The sequence below is a fragment of the Gallinula chloropus genome (assembly GCF_964237585.1).
Source record: "Gallinula chloropus genome assembly, chromosome: 1".
Taxonomy (NCBI): Eukaryota; Metazoa; Chordata; class Aves; order Gruiformes; family Rallidae; genus Gallinula; species Gallinula chloropus.
In genome coordinates, this window is record NC_140085.1 from 112,080,200 (window position 1) to 112,105,215 (window position 25,016).

The window sequence follows — 25,016 nt, forward strand, 5'->3', positions numbered from 1 at the left end:
CACTTAAATAGAATGGGCAAGAAGAGCAAACAAAATAATCAGCTTGAGGTGAAGCAACCATGAGTCTGCAGGAAAGGAGAAAAGTAAACAGCAGAGTTGGGACTCTGCTTCAAGGCAATATATTGTGTTTTTTTCATGGAGCAATCACAGTCTCCTCTGAGAAGGAACCATGGAAGAGAAGGCTGCCCAAGACAGCCAAATGATTTTTTAAGGGATATTTGTTGATAACTTCAGGAACTTGTCGTTTCATTGTGGAGGAAAACAAAGAATTTTGGCAATATGCCTGCTTGGCACAATGGGAAGCTTTCAAGAGACCTGAACCACAAAAAATGGGTATACAGGAGTTGTGAACTAGTATTAGTAACAAAAGGACTGACAGTAAAAGTCTGTTAGGTTTGGCCCCTTCATCCACCATAATGGACAGAGAAGTAATGTCTGTTTTCTGACTCTTACATATGCCAGCATAGTTTGGGATGGAGAGGAGCAGACAACAGTGAGGGTGTTGCATGTTAAGGATTACTTATAGAAGTTTTATATACACACAAATGCATGGGACTGGATGAGATTCATCTGTAAGTGAAAAATAGCTGGCAAATGCAATTTTACATCCCCTGCTTAACATCTGTGAAAAATCAAAGCCAATCGGGAATGTTTCTGAAGACTCAAGAAAAAGAGTAATGTTAAACTCAACTTTGAAAAAGGCAAGAAGGAAAACCTAGGAGACTGCATGTTGGGTTTTATCATCTCAGAACTTTAAAAGGTCATGGATCACATCTTCCTGGAATTAATTTTCAAACACACAAAAAACAAGAAAGTAATTGGGAATAATCAAAATGGAGTTACAGCAGGCAAATAAAGCTTGGCCAATCTCATTTCTTTGTACAGTACGTGGACTGACTATGGCACTTTCATTTGGAAGCCTAGGAAACATCACCTAATAGGTGGTTTAGAAATTAGCCCATGTAGTGAAATTTGACCTGTTCCTTGATATTAACCTGGCAATATGAGAAATAACACAGGATTTAATACAGCAGCCCCCACTATCCAACCTCTTCATCAAAAATGTGAACAATGATGCAGGGTACACCATCAGTAAAATAGTGGTTGGCAATAAATCAAGGGCAGTGGCTGAAACAATGGACACAGAACCTTCCTTCATCAAAGATTTCAACACTTGACAAGATAAAGAACAGCCTCTAGCCATGGCTGAGATGGCAGTTACCATGCTCCTCTCTCCACAAGAGACCTAAGGATTTATATTAGCATGCAACATAGGAATGATTCAATACCACACATGGGAATAGCTGCTATTTGTATCAGCTCTTCGGCTGGACATATTGCACCATCAGAAGCTGAGATGAGCTTAAGTCAGTGCTCCTCAGGGTATTCATGCATCTTCTGACCAGAATGTGGTTGTGATTATTTGCCAAATATAATGCAATTTGTTACTAAATGTTTAAAATAAATACTTCAAGTAATTGTAAAACAACAGTTTAGGTTTTCCTTACTCTATGCCTGCCTGAACACTTTCACCTTTCCTCTCCCATGCCATTTGTTTGAAGTATGAGCCAGGACTATATTAGTTATTCAAGATTTATTTTGATCTTTTCTAGTATCAATTGCTCTGTGTTATCAAATGATGTGTAAAGGTAATTTTTGTGGGATTCTACTAGGCCTCCCTTAAAATTTAATTATCAGCTCAAGGAGCTCAGAATACTAGAAGTAAAAGCTCAGCCAAAAGATGATGAAGTTTCTTGTAGTTTCTTGCAGTTGCTGATATTAGCATGCTAACACAAACTCTCTAATTGTCTTTGCTTTCAAAAAAAAAAAAAAAAAAGCAAGTTCCCTATCCTGCTATGTTCAAAGTCAACGTTTGGCACCATTTGATAAAGATCACTTAATTATACTGAGCAAATGTTAACTAGGAGTTTCTTTTTTCAGTATTTATGATACTCAAAATTTAGAAAGAAGAAATATATAGACAATCCATTTATTTATGTGCAATGAATCTAGGAGAAGAAAGCATTAACTTTCTTCAAAGCAGCCTGAGTGGTGCTGTGTTTTGGGATTGTGACTACAACAGTGTTGATAGCACACCAGTGTTTTAGGTGTTTGCTGAACAGTGCTTTCATAGAATCAAGGTTTTCTCTGTTTCTTACTGTTTGCACCCTCAGCAAGTATTCTGGGAGTGGGCAAGAGGCTGTCAGGGGACATGGATGGACCGGCTGACAGGAATTGACTGGAGGGATAGTCCAGACTAGATGATGTTTTGCTCAGGAATAAAAACTGGAGTTTTGATCTTTCCACAGTAACCATTGCTTGTATACTGGATCAATATATTGGACTGCTTATGACAGCTGATAAATGATTGCCGTGAATAATTTTTTTACCTTTTCTCTTTCCTTCAGTAATTAAACTGCCTTTGTCTCAACCTCTTCCTATTCTGCCCCACATACTGGTGGGGGGTGGGAGGGTCTGACTAGGTGGGTGGATGCTTACTCTTACTGGATGCAAAATAACTACGTGGTGCTGATAGATTCATTACTGCATGTATGGTATAGACTGTGTCTCTGAGCTTGCGTCTATGCAGTATCTATCACCTGTATTTTTCAGCTAGATATAAACTTCTTTAATTCCTACCCAAAGGGGAAGAATTGAAGTAAGATTTATTTACATGACCCTAGTCAAGTGAATAACCATTTTAACATCTAATTATTATTGAAGGAAAGGCACATGCATATGAAAGAATGTACTGTACAAATCTTACTGTTGACATATTGGTTACTAATGTGAAAATGTGCATTTCTTGAAATGGTCCTGAAGACTGGAAAAGTCCTTATGTGCTTTTTTGCTGCTTTTTGGGATTGCAGATTATCCATTGAATTTCTTCATCACCAAAGTAATCTGATGACACTATAAAATCAGAAATGAAAATTGTCAGACTGTAACATAGGAAATTCAAAATCTTTAAAATTGGAAAATTTTAAAGTATCAATAAAAGTGACATTTTTTTTCTAAATCATCTTTTATTGGTAACTTTTTGTCATCATTGGTCTTTTAGTTCAGAAATTTGCAGTGAAGGTTTATTTTCTCACAGATACAGTTACCATCCACTGCACACACCTAAAATAGTTGACACCAAAGAATTTATGGAACCTAACTTAGAGAAACCATATGCCATATTTAGGTTTAAAATCTCCTGTTAAAACACTCTTTATAAAGGAAGTTCCATCTCACTGGAAGACCATGCTTGCTATCTGCTTGTGGTCTGATCCCACAGCTGTCTCTGCTTCAGAGCAGAGCCTGGAATAGAGACCTCCTGAAGGTCCTTCTCACTTGAGGGATTATGTGCTTGAATATCAAGGGTATTTTGCTATAAAAATAGATATGTATAATTTGAGGAAACAATTCAAAAGAGGGGATAGGCAGTATAAATGGCCCATTCCCTGCTTCCCCTCTGCCGTTCCATATTTACTAGGCTTTGTTTCTTTCTGTTTCTGAACAGAAACAAACTCTTACACAGTGGCCAAATTCTTCAGGCTGATGTCAGTGCTGAAATGATACGTTTTCTGACAACAATATTGAAAGACTATAGCTATAAGGTGTTGCCAACTTTTTCTTACTTCAATTCTTAAAACTATGATACAACATTAGCTAAGGTAATAGCACCATTTATGAAGGTCGATCATAAATCCTGTCATTAAAAAAACTTCGATGTTATTAATTCTCTTCTATATCAAGAAGTATCTGGGACCTTCAGTTTGCTCAGGTACGTCCTCTCTCTGTCTTGCAACACTAAACTGTCCTACAATGAGAGAATTGAATAAATTACCAGTAAAATTGCAAGAGGGGTGTACTGAGGTTATACTGTAAGCATGAAATTATAAGAAATATGAGGGATAAGCAGAAGATATTGGAAGACCAAATTAATTTTTGGATAATGGGATAGGAGAGAATGCTAGGGCAAGTTACTAAACACAGTACTAAGTACATCTGGAGGAGGGAAATTTGTCAGAGGACAATCATCTCACTTGTTTTTCTAAACTAGGGATAGTGACTAACAATGACTATTGCACATGCTAATAGTGGACTGACATAATTTAAGAAATACAAGTGACTCAATACCGTATACATTGTAGCTCAAGAGTAGGGGACAATGGGAACTCTGTAGTTGGAAAAGTGCCAGAGAATCCAAAAGACTTACAAAAACCATGAAAAAAGTTACACAAGTGTCTGTGTGTAAAATAAAAAGCCTGAACTAAAGTCTATTGAATTGAATGTTAATGTTCCAATTAACTTCAGTAGGCTTTTCATGGATCTTATTTGTGATCATTAAGAATGAAAAACAGGAGTCTCATGATTCATCCCTAATTACCCCAAATACTCATTTAATGAAATCCTGACTCAAGTGAAGTTGATGAAGCTCAGCCATTGACTTACAAGAAGCCGGTAGCCTTGCCAGGATGACACAAATTTGAACTAATTGAGGAAGATTCTGCTTTTTCCTTAAGATCAGGTAGCAAATCTGGCTCAATTATACAAGCTGCAATCATGACTCAACAATAATCAATAGTATTCTCTTAAAACCCTAGTTATCCTGCTTTTGTTAATTTAAGAATAATAAAGCTGTAGTTAAGCTGACAAATAGAGCTTTTATGCTGTTGTCTGTTCTAGGAGAAATGTTAGGCATTATTTGTATAGCTTGCTTTCCTCCTTCTTAATCATCCAGAAAAACAATAAGTTGTCTGCGTTTGAACACTACTAAAACCTTTTAATGTATTTTGAAACCACTGAATCTTCTTACAGTCACACCAATGAGTTGAATAGTTAAATTAAAAAATAAGCCTTCCCATTCCTACAGAAGGTATGTGTAAGGAAACATCATCTCTACCAGATTCGCTAAAGAAAATAAGACAACTCTGCTTCAAATATCTTGGCAAAAATTATCTTTAATTTTGCAAGAATTCCCATGGCAAAAACCTGTTTACATTGCTTAGAACAATTCTGATTAAAATTAAGTAAGTCACAATGTGCAAAAGTATTATATTCCCTCACATCTGGTAAAGGGAAAGTTGCAAAATTGTTGCAAATTTAGCAAACCAACAGCTCAGGTCCTTGCCTAGCTTCTTCACAGTTCCAAAATTTGTATTAAATAATCAGAAAAATATTCTACATATTTAACAAGAATATAGAGCAGGCATATTTTGTGTCGTACCGATTACTCGCAGCATAAATCTTACAACATCAGAATAAAGCATCCAGACAAAAAGTCAGCATATCAGTGAAATCATGGTATCACACCTAACTGACATTCCAGGTCTGATGAGACACAACATCCCAAAGACAACTGAAAACACTGCAACTTTGCCCCATGAGAATGAAAAGTTAAAATATATTTGTTTAATTCCTTTTTTTATATATTACCAATCTTATAGAAGCTTTAATGTCAAGCTGTTTGGCTATCCTAGCCAGTCAGTTTTATATATTTGTCATCCTTCACAAAATTTCAGGGAAATAGGCAATTATATGTAAGTGAAAAATTCCTCACCAGTACTTTGGAAGTACATGGAGTAGGATGACACCTGAGAAGACTGTACTACATCAACTCTAAAGTTATTACTATGCAACAGCTGGAATTAGTTTTAATTTGCCAATTAGTCTGCAATCAATGTAATTCCATACATACCAGAAACATATGCAAATTGATAACATTTTTTGTGAAGTAAAATAATTTTGCAAGAGTATTTATTGTGAATGAGATATGTTTGGAAAAATGTTACCCTAAGTCAATTAATACATTTATCTGAGTTCTCTTGGTAAATATGTTAACTATGTAAGTCCAAAGGGACTTTTATTATGTCATGAAACCACAAATTCAGTGGAATATTTAATGCTTTTTTTTGTCTCCTGATTTTTGGAGAAAACTCTGGTTATCAGAGTTTTGAAATCCAAGAAAATTTTGCCTTTTGTTTCAATGATACAAGGAGATAAATTTCTGCATCAGGATCACTGACAGGTCTGCTTCATCTATGTGGCTATGTCTCCTTGATGCATGTATGCCTTAGGTTTATAGATCATGAATTCTTTGATACTTCTAGTACTTTATCATACTTACGTAATAATAATATCACATTGCAATGGGTTTTCTCTCCATGTGAAAGTGCAGCCTATATTTCTTTCCAGACTCAAAAATAAACTCCAAGGTTTCTTGGAGTTGCCTGTCCTGCACAAGTACCCTAGATAGATGATACCAAAAACTGGAGTATAACGTATCTGGCACTTCTTTAAAGTACCAAGTACTTTAGAATGTAATTTTTTTTCTTAACCTGCTGGTACTGTTATTTCAGGTAATTTTCAAAAAAGAGCATAAGGGTTTGGTGATATCTACTAGGAAAAATCAAAAACAGTATTTTGGTATTAGTATTTCATAATAAGTACAGTTTGTTTCATTTAGCAGTAAGTGACCACTGTTGTGCCAGTTTGTCATTATCAAGTCAAGTGCTGGCCAGGCTGTCATTATCACCATCGTACATCTTCTTATTAAAGCTATGGTCTAAGATCAACCTATTAAGACGTAATCAGGGGAGTACAAATACATTTCAAATGGAACAGGGTTTTATTCGGCCAAGTTGGAAAAAACAGCATTGAAAAACAACTAACATTTATTGAAAAGCTGAATCCGTGTGACAATGGGATTAAAGGCATTAACTGTTCTCCTATAGGACCAAAATCTTTTCTGTATTATGTTATGGTTAATTGAGAAACTACAGTTTATTTCCTCAGAGCTTTCAAAAATCATAATTTTCACTTGCGAAACAATGAAGGCCAAGAAAAAAGTCCCAAGTACTTCAATCCATTTCTATTGTTACCTTATGGCTTTGCCATGTAGCCAAAAAAGAATGTAATTTCTACACAATTCCTTACATAATTTTATTGAGTCAGCCCATAGCCAAATCAACAGTGTTTGCACACACAATTTTACTTAAATAAAAAGTTTAAAAACTACATTCTATCCATTCCTTTCATGCTTCCTCCCATGTTAATAAAAATTCATGTAAATCCATTGAGTTTCTTCATTGTGATGGTTGGGATTCTGCAAACAAATAGATGTGAAACACTGTCAAACAAAGGCAGAAGTGACATTGCAATAAGCAAGACGTAAGTTGTCAGACGTATAATTTTGTCAGAAAGTAATTTCAAAACAATAAAGGATTAAAAAGAAACCAATTTAACTTAGTTTCTTTAACAATACATTTAAATATCATAAATAAGAATCTAATAGTACTATCATTTGGAAACAAACACACCACACAAAGATATTGAGCAGAAGCAAGGTGGGAGAAAAAACCTGAAGACCCATTCACTAGTTAAAAGAATCCTCTTTGTCTCGTGAGTGGAAAATGTCAAGACAGGTTTCAAACTACAAACTATCTATCCAATGTGTAACTTTTAATTAGCTACTCTGCTAAATCAATCAGAAGTCAAAGCTTTCTCTGAGTGATATGGCCTTGAATTTTACTTATTATTACTGTAATTATTGTTGTAACAGATATTGGACCCTTAAAGCCTGGACAGAACAGGCAGGCACTTCCCATTACTTTCAGGCCAATGAAAGAGTTATGTTGGAAGTTGCGTGCAGTGGAGAGTGCCAGCATGAATTTTGTTGGTAATGCCCTTCACCATCTCCTTTCTTGTCTAAACTGTTTTGTTCTTAATGTTGCACTAGAAAGTGTTTGTTTCTTTGTGGTTCTTAATGGTCTACAGTCTTATCAAAGCTGGATTGGAAATATCTGAATGATGAATATAGTAGCTTCAGAAACACTCTCATGATAGACTGTGGTGTAAGACACTGTGAATTCTGTCTGAAGCTGTGCAATGATTAGAGCATATGTAAAGTTTGTCTGGATTTTCTGGTTTTGAAAAAGTCTACTCAGCTACTGTTTCCATAAACTGTGATGATATCTATGTCTATGTCAACTTTAAACTAAGTTTTCTAAAGACTGAGGGAGAAACACTACATATGTTATGTAGGTCATATTTAGATTTTTTTCCATAGGAAAACAGACTGAAAAGGTACATATACCTGAGCTCCCCAGGTATGTTTCTATAACAATGGAAATGGTGAGTGACAGCAGAGTGAAAAATGTTCAAAGGAGAAACTCTAAAATATAAAATAGTAAGTTTTTCTTTGCTCAATGCACATTATTTGTTCAACAACTGACCAAAAAAAAAACCAAACCAAACATATTGTAGACACTCATTACCAATTGTAAATATTTAAATGTGCATCAGATTGTATTGAACAACATCACTTGGAGGTCTACGATATTTATACACTTTCCTAAGCAGACTGTTCTGGAGATAGATTGAGAACAATGGCAGAGTATCATAAAGTCCTTTGGCAGGCTGTTTTAACCACAAACCTAACTGACAGTCAAGTAAGAGATTTTAGGAATCTCATCTTTATTCAGCTCTTGAGGCCACCAGAATGTTACTCTCCTGGTAAGAATTAATGAGAATGAAAGACAATGCAATGGTATTTTCTGCTCGCAGTCTGAAAATCACTACTTGCAGGAAATATCAATAATTTTGGAAATCAGTACTTTTTTTTTGCTTATTACTACTGAAACACCAGAAAATATGCAGTTGAAAAATAATTTATCTACATCTTTCATGATGCTTGCAAAATTGCAAAATAATTAGCAGTTGCACAAATGGAAATATCAACATAGTATAAAATTAGGACAGCTTTGTGCCAGCTATTGCACAGACAAAACTCCAGATATAAGAGCTTGTTTTGATTAGCCTGGTCCTGTAGCTGATCACAAGCTTGTGGTAGCCAAACAACAGCTTTGGCCTTTGATGTTACAAAGACAACTCTACCCGATATCTGGTTCTTGCCAGATTTGACAACTGCAAATTTCCAGTACAGTTTCTTTCAAAAAATGCAAATAGCCCTTTCTACAGGCAGTCTCTTTGGTCTGCCAAATACCACAAGCCAAAAAGCAAGTCAGAATAACACTGCTAAATTCTAATTGTCAAAGCATGCATATTTCAAAGGTAATACTAAAAATCAGATACACCGTGACTCTTAAATAAGAGTGGTTTCTGGGACACAAAGCAATAAGGAAAGCATCTGTTTAGCCAATCAAAACATATTTAAGGTACATCTGAAAACTAGGCACTGTATTTATAAAGGGCAGCGAGTATGATTGTGCTTGTGTAGACTAATCTCATCCCACTGAATAAAAAGGCACCTCCTGGTGTACTTCAGTCAGCCTGAATATTTTCTGAGGATGTTTAAAGAAAAAAAAAATATGGCTGTATATATTAGCATAATATTCAAACTTGTACATTGAAGTGTGGGGTAGCAGACAGGAACTTCACTGTCAGAACCAGCTACTACTCTCTTCCCAACTGCCTCCTTACTGATAGGAAAAGACACATAAACTGGATGTTTTACAGTAGATATTTTTAGGCAAACAAAGCAACTGCTTTCTGTTAGGAGGTAAGTCTTAACCTTAATTCCATCTCAGATTGACTGATCAGCTGTAAAAAAGCTAAACATGTGCTTCATAAATATTTTTTTAATTAGAAAGACAAGTTGAATAGCATTCCTGTGGAGTCCTCCATAGAAGGTTGATCAGTTGCATAAGGCACAGACTATTGAGAGTAGAATTTTGGGGAGAGAAACAGGCTGGACATTTGAGGCAGTACCTTGAAAATGAAAATAAAAGAAAAAGAAAAAGAAAAAGGAAAAGGAAAAAGGAAAAGGAAAAAGGAAAAGGAAAAGAAAAAGAAAGAGAAAAAGAGAAAAAGAGAAAAAGAGAAAAAGAGAAAAAGAGAAAAAGAGAAAAAGAGAAAAAGAAAGAAAAAGAAAGAGAAAGAGAAAAGAAAAAAATAGAAGTCTCACTTCATCTAGCTACATATTAAAGTTGAGGGAAATGGTTTTGTGTCTGTTAGAAACTCCACATTAAAGAGACCTTTCATATCAGTGGAAATCTACAGGTATTACAAAGATTTAATGTCAGTGACGAAAACAATTGCTTTTAATCCCAACAGAATTTAAATCAATGTGAAACAACATTGTGAATAACATTGGTTAAAATGACTGTAAAGTCTTCACAGATATTTTTGCCAATTTCCTCTTACTTTTCGAAAATGCAAGCCAACATCAGGGACACATTAGATTTTGGAGAACATCACAGATCTTCATATAATGTAAAAATGTTGGAGGCAGGTATTTGTCACGTAAACTGTGCATGAACATATGCATTGAATTGAATATTTCCTTAGGCAGTCACTTCCGCCAAACAATTCTTTTTTACATTAAGATTGTAGTAGCTCATCTACTAATTCCTACTAAAATTTAGCAATAAATTATTAAAGTATATTAATATATTTTCAAAAACCTGAAGCAACATTATGGATTTATCCTCTTATCTTCTTTATATTTCAGGTTTTTTTCTACCATGAGCTTCTGCAACTGGCTTGTTTCAGCCGTAACACTTTTTAAATCTGCAGCACATCTAGCTACCGGAATGTACATGTTCTAATGTGCCTCTTCAAATTGCATGTTGAGAGGAAGTCCTTGTGTTTACCAAAACACATTGTTTTATAACATCTTGTTTGTAAAATCTCTTTACACAGTATTCACCCAAATAAAGCAAACATTATATTATATAAACTACTTTTATAGACAGAGCTTTTGTTGTTACACCCTGCTGAGAGTTAACTGTGAACAAATTTCCTGGAAGACAGTGCCCGTTGTTTAGGATCCACTTCCAGAGAATGAATACTCAGGGGACACACAGCTCATTACCTCATGCCATACTCAGCTGACTATGGAATGAACATTTTGAAATAAATTAATATCCCACCAGTTACAGCATATTAACCTGTTTGTCATGTGTCTAGGCAGAAAATATTTCAGATAATACAATCAAAGCCAAAAATTCCTTGTGAGGCAAAGCAGCAGCTTATTCAGACCATGAGAAGGTCAGACAATTTTTCTGGCCCAGAAAGATTTTTTGTGTTGTGAATTTCACTATAATCTACACATTCCATCATACCATTGATGGTTAGTATTTTGGGCTTACACATAGCAGAGGCACAGAAGAAGATAACCGTCTCTTGATATCTACAAATTCCTCAACCATGGCCTTTTTCCAGTTCTTTGTTATCAGGAAAGAATTCTGACTTGCTTATTGCTGTGGTGGCAAAGGTCATTTTCGTAGAAGTAGCTGTTTTCCTTTACACAAAGACCTGCTCACCTAGGATATCCTGCAGAGTGCTGTTTGTTAATTGAGAAATATACTTCCTTTCTGTTCTGGTTCTGACCAAGCCAGAGTCAACCTCCCCAAGCAGCCAGCCCAGGTGAGCTGAGTTAGCCCTGGGTGTTTCCACACCACCTGGCATCACTTCTCCATAACAGGGGTTGGCTGGGAAGGGATACTTCTGGGTGTGCCTCCAGGGCAGTCTGAGTGTGGCTAGGATGTTGGGTTGGTCTTTGTGTCATATGGCACTCTGTAATTATTGTACTAGTAGGGTACTCTGTGTTATCATTGGGTGTGACTGTAATAGGCTGTTCTACATTCATGGTGCTTTTGTCAGTAGACTGTCCTTATGCCAACCCATGAGGGTTGGGGGTGTGTCTGCCCCCCTGCTGGAGTTAGCTAGCAGTATATGGTGCTCAGCTGTTGCTTGGGACTGAACTACCCCACTTTCAAATTTGTCAGTCACTGATGCAGAAGTCTTATGGGGTCCTCAGAGTTACAAAAATGAAACTAAGCAAAAATGCATTTAATTAGGTCATATTTAGGTAAAATCAAAATATCTGAAGACTTTAAGAGGCCTTAGGCTGAGCGTGTAGACTGTGCTACTTACAATCTTAAATTATATATATTCACAATGAGATTTAGGATTGTAAATAGAATTTTTAAATGGCCTTTAAACACTTTTAAACATTTCCTATTTTGTCTCATCTTATGAATTGATTAACTGAAAAAAATCACTACTGGAACTCTATCATTGTTAAATACAACAAATATATTTTTATGCAAAAAATTGTCTTTGTGAGCCTAAAGATTTCAGGATGGACCTGCCTCTGTTTCACACAGTGTAGAATGGAGGGGTATAGAGAATTGTTATGCAATTATCACTCCAAGGACAGATTGCAGATCAGAAATCTCTCCCAGAAATGAGGTTTTTCCCAGTCTGACTGAATGTCAGACTGTGTGCAAACGGCGTGAGCAGCAGCAGACAGCGTACCCACCTATAAATGAGCTGTGTCTAGTGAGGGAGGGCTCCTCACACTCTTCCACTGCTCCAGCATGGGATCCCTCCCATGTGAGACAGTCCTCCATGAACTCCTCCAATGTAAGCCCATCCCACAAGCTTCAGTTCTTCATGGAATTCTCCAGCTTGTGTCTCCTGTCCTTCAGGAACTGGCTACTTCAACATAGGTTCCTGACAGAAAACCTGCTTCAGCCTGGGCTCCTATAACAGTGGTCCATGGGTCCTGACAGGATCTTGCTCCACTGTGGGTTTCCCATGTGGTCACAGCCTCCCTTGGGCATCCATCTGCTCCACTGTGACATCCTCCACTCACTGCAGGTGGATATCTAATCTATTAACCCAAATGAGCTGCAGGGGGACAGTCTGCCTCATCATGGTCTTCTCCACAGGCTGCAGGACAATCTCTGCTGCAGCGCCTGGAGGACCTTTTTCACTGACCTTGGTGTCTGCAGAGCTGTTCCTTTCCTGTATTCTTACTCTTTCCAGCTACAGTTCTCTTGGTGGGTTTTTTGGTTTTGCTTTGGTTTGGGATTTTTGGATGTGTTTTTTTGTGTCGAGGTACTTATTTGGAAAAGATTGAACTTAATGTGGCACCTGTGCATGATTTAGTTCACTTCTTTGTAGACACTTCTAATTTCCCTATGAAGAGCTGTGTCCTGCTTTTCTAACGCTTATTACTCTGTATCTTTCTGATTTTCAGGACAAATGTGAGTTAGTCTCTTTCTTAGAAAAGATCGTTAAGTTCTGCTAAGAAAGAAACATATGAAGAAGAAAGATCATAGACAATAGTGTGTGCTTCCTGACAGGGAGGAGAAAAATTACATGCTGTTTTGGAAAAAGATCCCATAGTACATTTCTGGCGCTCTGTAATGTGAATTAGAAAAAGACAAACTAATTTAAATAAATGATTAATGTGATTTTCTTTTTAGGATAGAAAGTATTTTTTTTTGAATCACACTAGTGAAATCTAGTGTACTGCAAAAATAATTCTTTATTAATTAAACCAATCTTACACTACAGGAACTGAAAAGAATTAATTGTCTGTCACTAAACTGTAAATTATTAACTGCAGCAGCAGATTTCTACAGCAGAGATTTCACTATATTAAATGAAGTTTAGAATGAAATGTGTTTTACTTCTGTAATCCAATGTCATATGAAGCATCCAAAATTGTAGGAGAGTAGACCAAGAATGGAGAGTAGACTGAAGTAAATGACTCATTATCAAAATACAACTATGAACAAATATATTCTTGGCACATTCTCACATACATTCTTGTTAATAATGCCAAAACTGAACATGCCATTATTTGACTCAAATTAGGGTTCACCACCTTCTGCTGCTTATAAGCCAGATATGAGAAATCTGATGACAATACTAAGTTTTAGATCACTGAAATCAGAAGTACTTTACATGACACTTCAATATTGAACTACAATCTGGGAAAAAATTACCTAGTGTAGGTCAAAATTCACTGAAGATTGAATACTTCTTGAGTATTCACTTTCTGCTGTAGCTATCTTAAGAAGAAGCAAAAGTCTTATTATGAATATTTATTTACATTAACAGTTCACTTTATCTAATTATGTGGATATTTAAAAACCAAAAATATAGAGTGCTCAACAAAGTTGTATAGATACTACAGAATGTTTAGTTCTTCAGAGAGAATGTCAAAAATGAATTAAAAATACATATTAAATTGATAGAGCAACTTACCATTTGTGAAACACTGAAAAGATGGCAGTACTTCAAGAAGGGCAAAATGCCTTCTAACAAAAATGCTGTATTTGTTAGAAGTAGCCTTTTGTGTTAGTCCTCACACAGGACCACTGTATGGTACATCTATACGGTACATACAAATAGGTATCTATTTTACAAGAAAAAGGTTTTTGCTCACTGGAATTCAGTCTTGATTTATGTGGCAAGGGCCACTCACATCCTACATGCTAAAGGGAACAAATGTTGTATGGATAAACTCATACACCATTGTCCCAGAAATAGGAAGCTGTGTTTAAATACAACACTTCAAAAATAATTTGGAGTTTTCCATAGATGTTAGTGAGCCTTTAGTTTGCATGCAAATGCCCTATATTAGTGTGGAGTAACACTGACACTGTGAGAGTTGTTTTTTATCTGGGTAGTCCTACAGGAGCACTTCAGTGCAAATGCTGACTTTATATTTGACTAGGACACATACACATCCCTCTCCTTGGCACTATACGCAGGGAAACTGTAGTCAAAGTCTTTTAGCTGAATAAGTGAGAATTATACTGGGTAGGCAGTGAGACTAGATTGAGCTGATAGGTTTGCTCAGATTTTTCTTTAAAATGTATTCTTAAAAAAACAAACATGTAGTTGGTTCTTTCATGAAAAATTGATTCCTGTGCTGATCCCTTTAATAATTTTTTTTTCAGTTTTGGTTGTGCTTCTGCTTTTAGCTACTCTACCAGTTTTCCATCATATGACACATGCCAAGATGTGATGAGACCACACTGTCTTTGTAGAATAAACACCATAGAATCATAGAATGGCATGGGTTGGAAGGGACCTCAAGGATCATAGAGCTTCAACTCCCCTGCCACAGGCAGGGCCACCAGCCTCAGGCCTGGATCTACATAAGGTTGCCCAGGGCCCCATCCAACCTGGCCTTGAACACCTCCAGGGACGGGACATCCACCACCTCTCTGGGCAGCCTGTTCCAGCACCTCACCACTCTCTCTGTAAAAAACTTCCCCCAAATATCTAATCTAAACCTTCCTTCCTTTGGTTTTAATCCATTCCCCCTTGTCAATACCTACCGTAATCCTATAGAATTTCTCAGTTTTTCACTATTTCTAACCAATGCCTGTTGACTAAGAGTTTTGTATTCAGTGTAAGTGTTTACCTGTTAAATGCATTTAGTAACAGAAATAGAGCATGAATTTTTTCAGAGGTGATGTAAGCTAAGTAGGTACACATTGTGCAATGTTCTTATGATATACCACTCCTATATTCCATCTAGATAACCCACGTGATTCAGAAGCAGAACTACCCAGAAGCAAGCAGAACCCACACTGGAATAGCTCCTTTTGTCTAGGTGATCAATGGGCCAAAACTGTAGAGTGTATGGCTGAGCACCTGAAAACACACAGTGGTGCTATACCTGGTAGAGACTGCCTGGTAATCTGAATGAGACTATATGTATGTCTCAGTCCTGGCAGCTGTGATGAGAAACAACATTGAGATACCAGTGACCAGCTTCGATAACTCACACTCTGTACTGCACAGCACTACTGAAAATCAAACTTGTCCCTGATAACACATCTGTGACCTGCACAGGGATTACAGGGTTTGGAACCAACATTTTTTGAAATGCTGCCAAACAGCAAGGAACAATTTGAAAGATGTTAGGCTACAGGAAGAAGTTTCTGATCATAACAGCTAAAAATACTTAGTTACACAACATGTAGGATCTAGCTGGGATTAGTTGTGTTGTAATGCAAATACCTTAGCCTTGTCTTTTGCTCAGAGTGTATAAGTTTCAGTAACATCCTTCGACGTTAGACATGTAGATTGGAAACTTTTTGAGATGCACTTATGCAAAAAATTATTAAAATAAAAACTGAGAGTACTTAAAAGGTTCTTGAATACCAGTTTCTTTTTGACTGCAACTTTTTTCTAATTGGTTTTAAAAACTTGAATTTTAAAAGACTGACCACATTTTGAGCTCCAAAATTCACCTTTCTGGCTTCAAAAATATTAAACCATCTGTATTTTCATCTTCAGGAATGTATTTTGCTGTAGCTTCATAGTATAGTTTAACACCTTAATTTTTTTCTTATTAAAAAAGCTGAAAGATTTTTTATAAAGTGCATAATGCAATGGAGAAAGAAGAATTCCAGAATCCTTAAAGTATGTCAATTCTTAAACTATGTGAGTATATAACGTTATATTTTTGAGAAGAAAAGTACCTGATGTGTAGTAAGCTACCTTTCTTATTTCTGAAATTATGACTGAGGAAAAAATCTACTTAGAAATCTTAAGGTATCTGCCAGATCATACCTATGCCAATTTAAATACAAGCACAAGTTTTCATTCTGGTTTCACACTATACTTAACTAACAGAGAATTCAATTTTTTTTCTTCTGTATAAAATTTTCTTTTTCCTTTGTGTTTTCCCTGGATATTTCCTTGCCCATCAATGTACTAAGTCTGCACCATGCAGTGCATGAGCGTTATTACCCTCTTTCTCTTGAGCACGCTTTAGTCTTTCCCAGTGTCAAAGACTTTAGAAAGAGCACTGAACTGGGAATCTTTTAGAACTTCTGTTTAATTGTAGCAGACATGCCAATTCAGGATGCCAACAATAACATACAGTAGATGTTGTGTGTGGCTTTTTCATAGCTATTGGGATAGTGTTTCTTTGACAGACTGGATAATGAAGTAGGATGAGGAGAAGGGCAACTTCTGCGAGGCATGTGTACGTGGTAGAAGCCATGTGGCTGAAAGATCCAAACAGCTATTCAGTGAAAAACAAACAAACAAAAAGTATCCTGCTAAAATGCTTCCAGTGTTTTTTTTTTAATTAGAATAGCCTTGACAATACATAATGGTTCATCCATTTAGCAAATCACAGAAGTTTTAGCCTTGACAAACTTCGCTAAATAAGTCATTAACTTTTGGGCTTATTCATCATATGTTGATTCATGGGTTCTGTAGCTTTAACATACAAAACATTGTGTTTTCCCCTCTTTGAAGACCATATTGCTAAAAGTGTTTGTAGTTAGGAAACCTGAATCTTTGCCCCCTGTAAATCTCGAGGTAAGTGCAAGTCTGATCTGCTTTCAAACAACTTCAGTGCCATCTAACTGGGAGGGTTGCACACCACTAGCATCAAGAGCAAAGGTGAGGCACAGGTGCACAGCTACAAATACAATTTCCCATTCTTTCTGTTCATGATCTGTCCAATTTTAGACTTACACTGAAAAAGTAATATTCAATATATGTACCTGTAGTCCATTAAAGACCTAATACTCTGATTGATTTAAGAAAAATGAAACCATTCACAATGAGTTTTTGTTACTGTTTTGGGGGATGTGTGACTTTGGGGGGATAAATACAATACCTGATGTCTGCACAGTTTATGCATTCTCAGCAGGCGTTTCATTTTGCTGGTGATTCTTTATTTAGCACTGTGCTCCTTTCCATGGTTCCAAAGACACTGGCCTTTAATTTGCCCTCTGCTCATGCACATTGCTGAGCAAATAAACAAAGCCTCCAAAAGACAGTTTCCTTAATCAAGATACATCCGTCCAGCTGCATGCTGAATTTCAGCAGCTCCTGAGGAAGCAAAAAACTTAAAAAGTACAAGACATGCCTTTGTCGAACAATGTCAAACCTAGTGAAGACTTACTTGTGACTGATGGCCTAAGCTAAATTAAATGAGAATTCTACTTCCACATTGACAATGTCAATTAACTTGCAGTCATTACAAATAGCTACAGCTACAGACATTGTATGACTTCATCACACATGAGATAGATTGTCTCATGATCAAGGATGGCTACAATTCCATTTGAGGGGTAACTTTTAGTCCATAGAATAGAATATTACCAAAATAATATTCCATAGAAAAGCTACAAAGAGATTCACTTTTCAAAGGCAGAAGGCTAAGGCTGCTCTCATACAAGGAAAAATGGTCCTCATGGTCTATGAAGCCTTGTTGCACTTCATCCTGCTTTTGCTTGTTAGAATACTTTGGGACATTTGAAAGCTTTAACAGATTTAATTACAACAAAGGTAGCAAAAAGGACTTAAATGAGAAAGGAAAATAGAAGGAAGGATGAAAGGAAAGTGTAAGCAAGGACAAGTAAAAGGCAGGGGAAGTTAGCATTGCCTTTAAAAGGAGTATTTTTCCAGCTCTGTGTTTCACTTAAGTGACCTTGGGCAAATCATTCTCCTCATGAATAAAAAAGGGTTTTTTTAGATCTGTGAATAGTAAGAGGATGACCAGGGATAATGTGGGTCCCTTGCTGAATGAGGCAGGTGTCCTGGTAAAGGGGGATGCTGAGAAGGTGGAGATACTGAATGCCGCCTTTGCCTCAGTCTTCACTTCAAAGGCCCCTCAGGACCCACAGACACTGGAAGAAAGTAATAAAGTTTGGGAAATGAAGAGCTTCCCTCTGGTTGAGGTGGGGGTGCTCCAGGAGCATCTCAAAGGGATTAACACACATAAATCCATGGGCCTGGATGGGATGCATCCACGTGTGCTGAGGGAGCTGGCGAAAGTGATTGCTGAGCTGCTCTCTATCATCTTCAACAGGTCTTGGAGCACAGAAGTGCCTGAAGACTGGAGGATAGCCAATGTCACTCTGGTCTTTAAAAAGGGTAAGAAGGAGAATCCCAGCAACTATAGGCCAGTCAGCCTCACTTCTGTCCCTGGAAAGGTAATGGAACAGCTTTTTTCTGGATGCCATCTCCAAGCAACTGGAAGAGAAGAAGGTCATGAGGAGTAGTCAGCATGGATTCACCAAGGGGAGACCATGCTTGACCAATCTCATAGCCTCCTATGACATCACCACCAGCTGGGTAGATGGAGGGAGAGCAGTGGATGTCATCTACCTTGACTTCAGCAAGGCCTTTGATACTGTCTCCCATGACATCCTGATAGCAAAGTGGAGAGAGCATGATATAGATGAGTGGACAGTGAGGTGGGTTGAGAATTGGCTGTCGGACCGAGCTCAGAGGGTGGTGATCAGTGGAGCAGAATCTGACTGGAGACCTGTGACTAGTGGTGTTCCCCAGGGCTCGGTGTTGGGTCCAGTCCTGTTTAAAATCTTCACTGACGACCTTAATGAGAGAATAGCATCCACCCTCAGCAAGTACACCGACGATACAGAGCTGGGAGGAGTGGCTGACGTGCAGGAACACTGCGCTGCCATCCAGCGAGACCTGGACAGGCTGGAGAGCTGGGCAGGGAGAAACCAGATGAGGTTCAATAAAAACAAGTGTAGAGTCTTGCACCTGGGAAGGAATAACTGCTTGTATCAGTCCAGGCTGGGGGATGACCTGCTGGAGAAGCTCTGTGGAGAAGGACCTGGGGGTCCTGGTTGATGACAGGTTGGCCATGAGCCAGCAGTGTGCCCTGGTGGCTAAGAGGGCCAATGGGATCCTGGGGTGCATCTGGAGGAGTGTGGCCAGCAGGTCGAAGGAGGTGATCCTCCCCCTCTACTCTGCCCTGGTCAGGCCCCACCTGGAGTATTGTGTCCAGTTCTGGGCTCCTTGGTATAAAAAATACTGGGATCTTCTGGAGAGAGTCCAGAGAAGGGCTACAAAGATGATTAAGGGCCTGGAGCATCTCCCCTATGAGGAAAGGCTGAGTGAGCTGGGACTGTTCAGCCTAGAGAAAAGAAGACTAAGGGGGGATCTTACTAATGTTTATAAATATCTTAAATATGGGATGCAGGGGGGAATGTCCAGCCCCTTTTCAGTGGTCTGTGGGGACAGGACAAGGGGCAATGTCTGCAAGTTGGAGCACAGGAAGTTCCGCACCAACATGCAGAAGAACTTTTTCACAGTGAGGGTGACAGAGCCCTGGGACAGGCTGCCCAGGGAGGTGTGGAGTTTCCTTCTCTGGAGATATTCATGACCCGTCTCGATGCCTATCTGTGCAATATGAGCTAGGGAGCTGCTCTGGCAGGGGGGTTGGATCCGATGATCTCTCAAGGTCCCTTCCAACCCCTAAGATTCTATGATTATATGATTCTATGAAGAAAAAGTTTGGCTTCTGTAACAGGGAAGAATAGTGGTTCTTCTGTAACACAGACAGACATGACCAAGAGACACTTGCTCTGCCATGCTGGAGAGGAGTGAGGAGCCTGTAAACAACTCTTCCTTCTGAAGGTTTTCTTGTCTCACCATCAAAGCTCTGAAAAGTAGCATGCCTTGAGGGAATGCTTTGCCTAACAGTGTGTTGCACTTTCTCCAGACTCCTTTGCAACAGGAGGATCAAGTGAACTGATGCTGTGACAGTACCAGAGACAACGTGCACCATAGACCATTCTTCTGGGGAGAGTTCAAAATCCTTAGATAATTCAGATGAGGAGGAAAGGTTCAGCTTAGTGTAGGCATTTCCATGGTTCCTTCTTATGTCTCCTCTGAAATGGTTCCCTCAGAGAGGCCAGACAGAATACTGTACATAAAGGACTTCTTACACATTTCTCAAAGAGCCAAGTACCATCAAGAAAGTGTAAGTATAACACTCTGCGGCGGGGGGTGGGGGGGTGTGGGGGATGGAGGATATGTGGCAGCGTTTCCTGAAAGTAGTTTCTCTTCCTTCAAGGTGCACTGTAGCTGTCTTTGAAACGTAGCTGAGGTGTCTGTGAATTAATAAAAAGTTTTCCTAAGTCCTTGGAGGCATGGGCTTTCACAAATATAAATATATTAAGAAATACATTAATAAAAAGAAGAGCACATGATTAACTATTAACATACTTTGAAATTGATGAACTACATAGAGACAAATATATGTTTTTATAAACAAGCCATTAAATGTTTTTCATTAAACTGTTTTTCATTTTTCTGCCACCTCTGAAATACTTTTGGCATCCAAATACATGAGTTCACTACTTGAAACTGTGAAGCTAAAACACAAGGCTTGATAGTGTGCTTTATAACATTTTTCATCAGTTCCTTTTACAACTCCTATCTGCCTGCCAAATGTTCAGCTAAAAAATCTAATCATTTAGCCCTCTGTTTATCTGTTTATTTTGTTTCCCCCTCCTCTTGAAGCTAGGAAAAGCAACAGCATATGTCACATTTAATTCTACAAATCTGCTCCATCTATTTTGCCATTCCCCAGTGGCTCAGAAAACAATGTTTCAAAATATACTCTATCCTTTATAATTAAAATAAATATGAGTACAATTTAATATAAATATGCATGGGGTTTGTTCTGCCTCGGCATATGTCTTCAATCAAATTTTGTTAAGACTGACACACTATTCTTTAGGTTCATGGGTAGAAACAGGCTCCCTGTTTCTCAAACCATTGAACTGACTCATTTCCATGTTGATTCTGGACGTATCAGTGTTATCAGAGAAATAGTTCAGCACTTCAGTCTGGTTTTGCTGAGACATGTGCTTTACAAGTATCGCATTAAACCTCTCTGTTCCAAGCATGCGGTATATCTTTTTTTCCCCTTGCAATAACATTAACAGCATAATGTCATAATAATGACATTTCTCTCAGTAAAGGTATTGAAGGAGTTCAGCATTGTCAATAAAATCTTGAACTGGAACAGAAATCTGCTGCATAACTGGCAAAATTATTACTTTACCTCCAGCAGTTTATTGCCAAAAATCCCTAGTGGAGTACCAAAGGCTGAAAATATCGCATTCTTTAATGAAAAAGGAAAGCCATCATTTAGCCACTGTGATGAATGTTTATCCTTTAGAAAACAAGTACCACAGTTCCAGTGATTGCTCATCAGTTAAGCCTATTTTCCCCCTCATATTCCCTATGATCTACACAACCATTTCCCTGTGTGGATGGATGGTAAACTTTCTGACATTCGCAGGTCCTGGCATGTATAGCAACCATTGTTTCCAAACAAGGTAGGAAACTAACGCAGACCAAGATTGAGAAATGGTTTATTTGTTTGTTTGTTTAGTTGTTTTAATTTTTTAATAGAGTAAAAAGCACTTAGAAGTTCTTTCAAAGACTTTTATTCAAAAAAAATCAACAAACAACAAAATATTGCCTTATCTACTCAGTGAAAATTTTCCCAAAGGCAAAGAGAGGTAAAAAAATCCATGCTGTTTCAAATTATTAACTAGTGATGAACTCAGCAGAACGTTCTGCATGTGCATCTACCTACACAAGTATATGCACAAATTCATGTGTGTGAATAAGTGCACATGCACATATGTGTGTGGCTATGTGTGTTACTGCTGTGTGCATGCATGGACATATTTATTACAAAGGTTTAAGAAAACAATATAAACAAGTTAAATATATCTTATGCAGTATTGCAATAACACTAATAAAGCAAGAATAACTGTTAGGAATTAGAAAAAGGGAAAGTTCCCATTACTTTGTTAAGGATCTTGCTACATTATTCTATGAGGTCCTTTACACATTCAGTTTGGTCTGCCACACATCACTCACCTTGTGGAAAACCAGTGAAATCCCCACGACAGCCTGCTGTGCAGGCAGATGAGCATGAGAACTTCAGAACATTTATTGAACTTGTTTTTCAACAAAATATTCTGCCATTAATATTCTGTCAAAATTTTCTGTTAAAGTCTTTGTGGAAGAAGAAAATTTAAGTGCAGTGTTGTACTATACCTTATTATTATTTGCCCAGCAAATGAAATCACAAGAAAAACAGAGCATCAAGAGATTCTAACTCTGTTCTGTGTGATGCTTTCATGCTCATCCTGACTTGCTGCACGTCCATCTCAGCGGCTGTGAGGGTAGCAAAGGAATTGCTGGGTGAGGGCTTGATTATGTGCAGGTGCAATATACTGTCTGACCAGGGCAGTAGCGTACCAGTCCAATATCAGGCTCACAGTCTCTATTCACCTTTCTTGCCAAAGGGAAATAAGACTCAGAAAGATTTCACTGAGGATTATAAAGTCCTGGTGAGGATGAACCTCATGATAAGTGCCACCACTGTGTATAATCATGGAATCACAGAATAGTTTTGGTTGGAAGGAACCTTAAAGACCATCTAGTTCCTACATCCTCCACTAGACCAGGTTGCCCAAACTGCATCCAATCTGGCATTGAATGCTGCCAGGGATGGAGCAGCAACAGCTTCTCTGGGCAACCTGCTACAGTGCCTCACTGCACTCACAGTAAAAAACTTCTTCCCTATATTTAACCTAAATCCTTCAGCTTAAGGTCTTTACTCCTTGTCTTATCATTACATGCCCCTGCAAACAGTTCATCCCTAGCTTTCTTGTAGTTCGTGCCCATGTTGGTTATATTCAGTAGAGCAATACTCAAGAAAAGGAGGTAAGAAGAGAAAAGATGGAAGAGTTAGTACAGAGCTTCAGTGCTGAGAGCAGAGATAACAGAGCAACTGAGATGTGCTGAGGACTGGAGCATGAAGTCTGCAAGGATGATTTTTGGAATAAGCATCTCTCTTATTTGGAAAAGTTGAGAGAAATGGGTCTGTTTAGCCTGGAGAAGAGAAGATTGAGAAAGGATCTCATCAATATGTATAAATACCTAAAGGGTGAAGACAGACTCTTTTCAGTGGTGCCCAATACACAAGGGGCAAAGGGCACAAACTATAACACAGGAATTTCCATCTCAACATGAGGAAAACCAACTTCACCTTGAGCATGACAGAGCACTGGAACAGGTTCCCTGAGAGGCTGCAGGCTCTCCTTCTCTGGAGATATTAAAGAACTGCCTGGACACAATCCTTTATAGCCTGCTTTAGGTGATCCTGCTTTAGAAGGACATTTAACTAGGTCATCTCCAAGGATCCCTTCCAACTCCTACTGTTCTGTGATTCTGTGACTGACCAGTTACGTTTGTTACTTTGTCAAACCTTTGACTTTCTTAAAACATTTTTCTCGAATGTATTCCTGAAAGATTGGTCAGCTAACGAGGAAGATGGTATATTCAGTAATGTTGATTTGTGAACTGGTGTGCATATTGAATTATCAAAAATTGAAACAAGGTCATCGATGAAGATATTAAACAGGACTGGACCCAACACTGAGCCCTGGGGAACACCACTAGTCACAGATCTCCAGTCAGATTCTGCTCCACTGATCACCAACCTCTGAGCTCGGTCTGACAGCCAATTCTCAACCCACCTCACTGTCCACTCATCTATCTCGTGCTCTCTCCGCTTTATTATCACGATGTCATGGGAGACAGTATTAAAGGCCTTGCTGAAGTCAAGGTAGATGACATCCACTGCTCTCCCTCCACCTACCCAGCCTGTTATGAGATCATGGAAGGCTATGAGATTGGTCAAGCATGGTCTCCCCTTGGTGAATCCATGCTGACTACTCCTCATGACCTTCTTCTCTTCCAATTGCTTGGAGATGGCATCCAGAAAAAAGCTGTTCCATTACCTTTCCAGGGACAGAAGTGAGGCTGACTGGCCTATAGTTGCTGAGATTCTCCTTCTTGCCCTTTTTAAAGACCAGAGTGACATTGGCTGTCCTCCAGTCTTCAGGCACTTCTGTGCTCCAAGACCTGTCGAAGATGATAGAGAGCAGCTCAGCAATCACTTCCACGAGCTCCCTCAGCACACGTGGACGCACCCCATCCAGGCCCATGGATTTATGTGTGTTAATCCCTTTGAGATGCTCCTGGAGCACCCCCACCTCAACCAGAGGGAAGCTCTTCATTTCATAAACTTTATTACTTTCTTCCAGTGTCTGTGGGTCCTGAGGGGCCTTTGAAGTGAAGACCGAGGCAAAGGCAGCATTCAGTATCTCCACCTTCTCAGCATCCCCCTTTACCAGGACACCCGCCTCATTCAGCAAGGGACCCACATTATCCCTGGTCATCCTCTTACTATTCACAAAGCTAAAAAACCCCTTTTTATTATCCTTTATGTCCCTTGCCAGCTTCAATTCCTAGTGGGCTTTAGCCTTCCTAGTCGCATCCCTACAGGCCCTGACAACATTCCTATATTCTTCCCAGGTGCTCAGACCCTTTTTCCACAGTTCATAGACCTTCTGCTTCCTTTTGAGTTTACTCATTAGCTC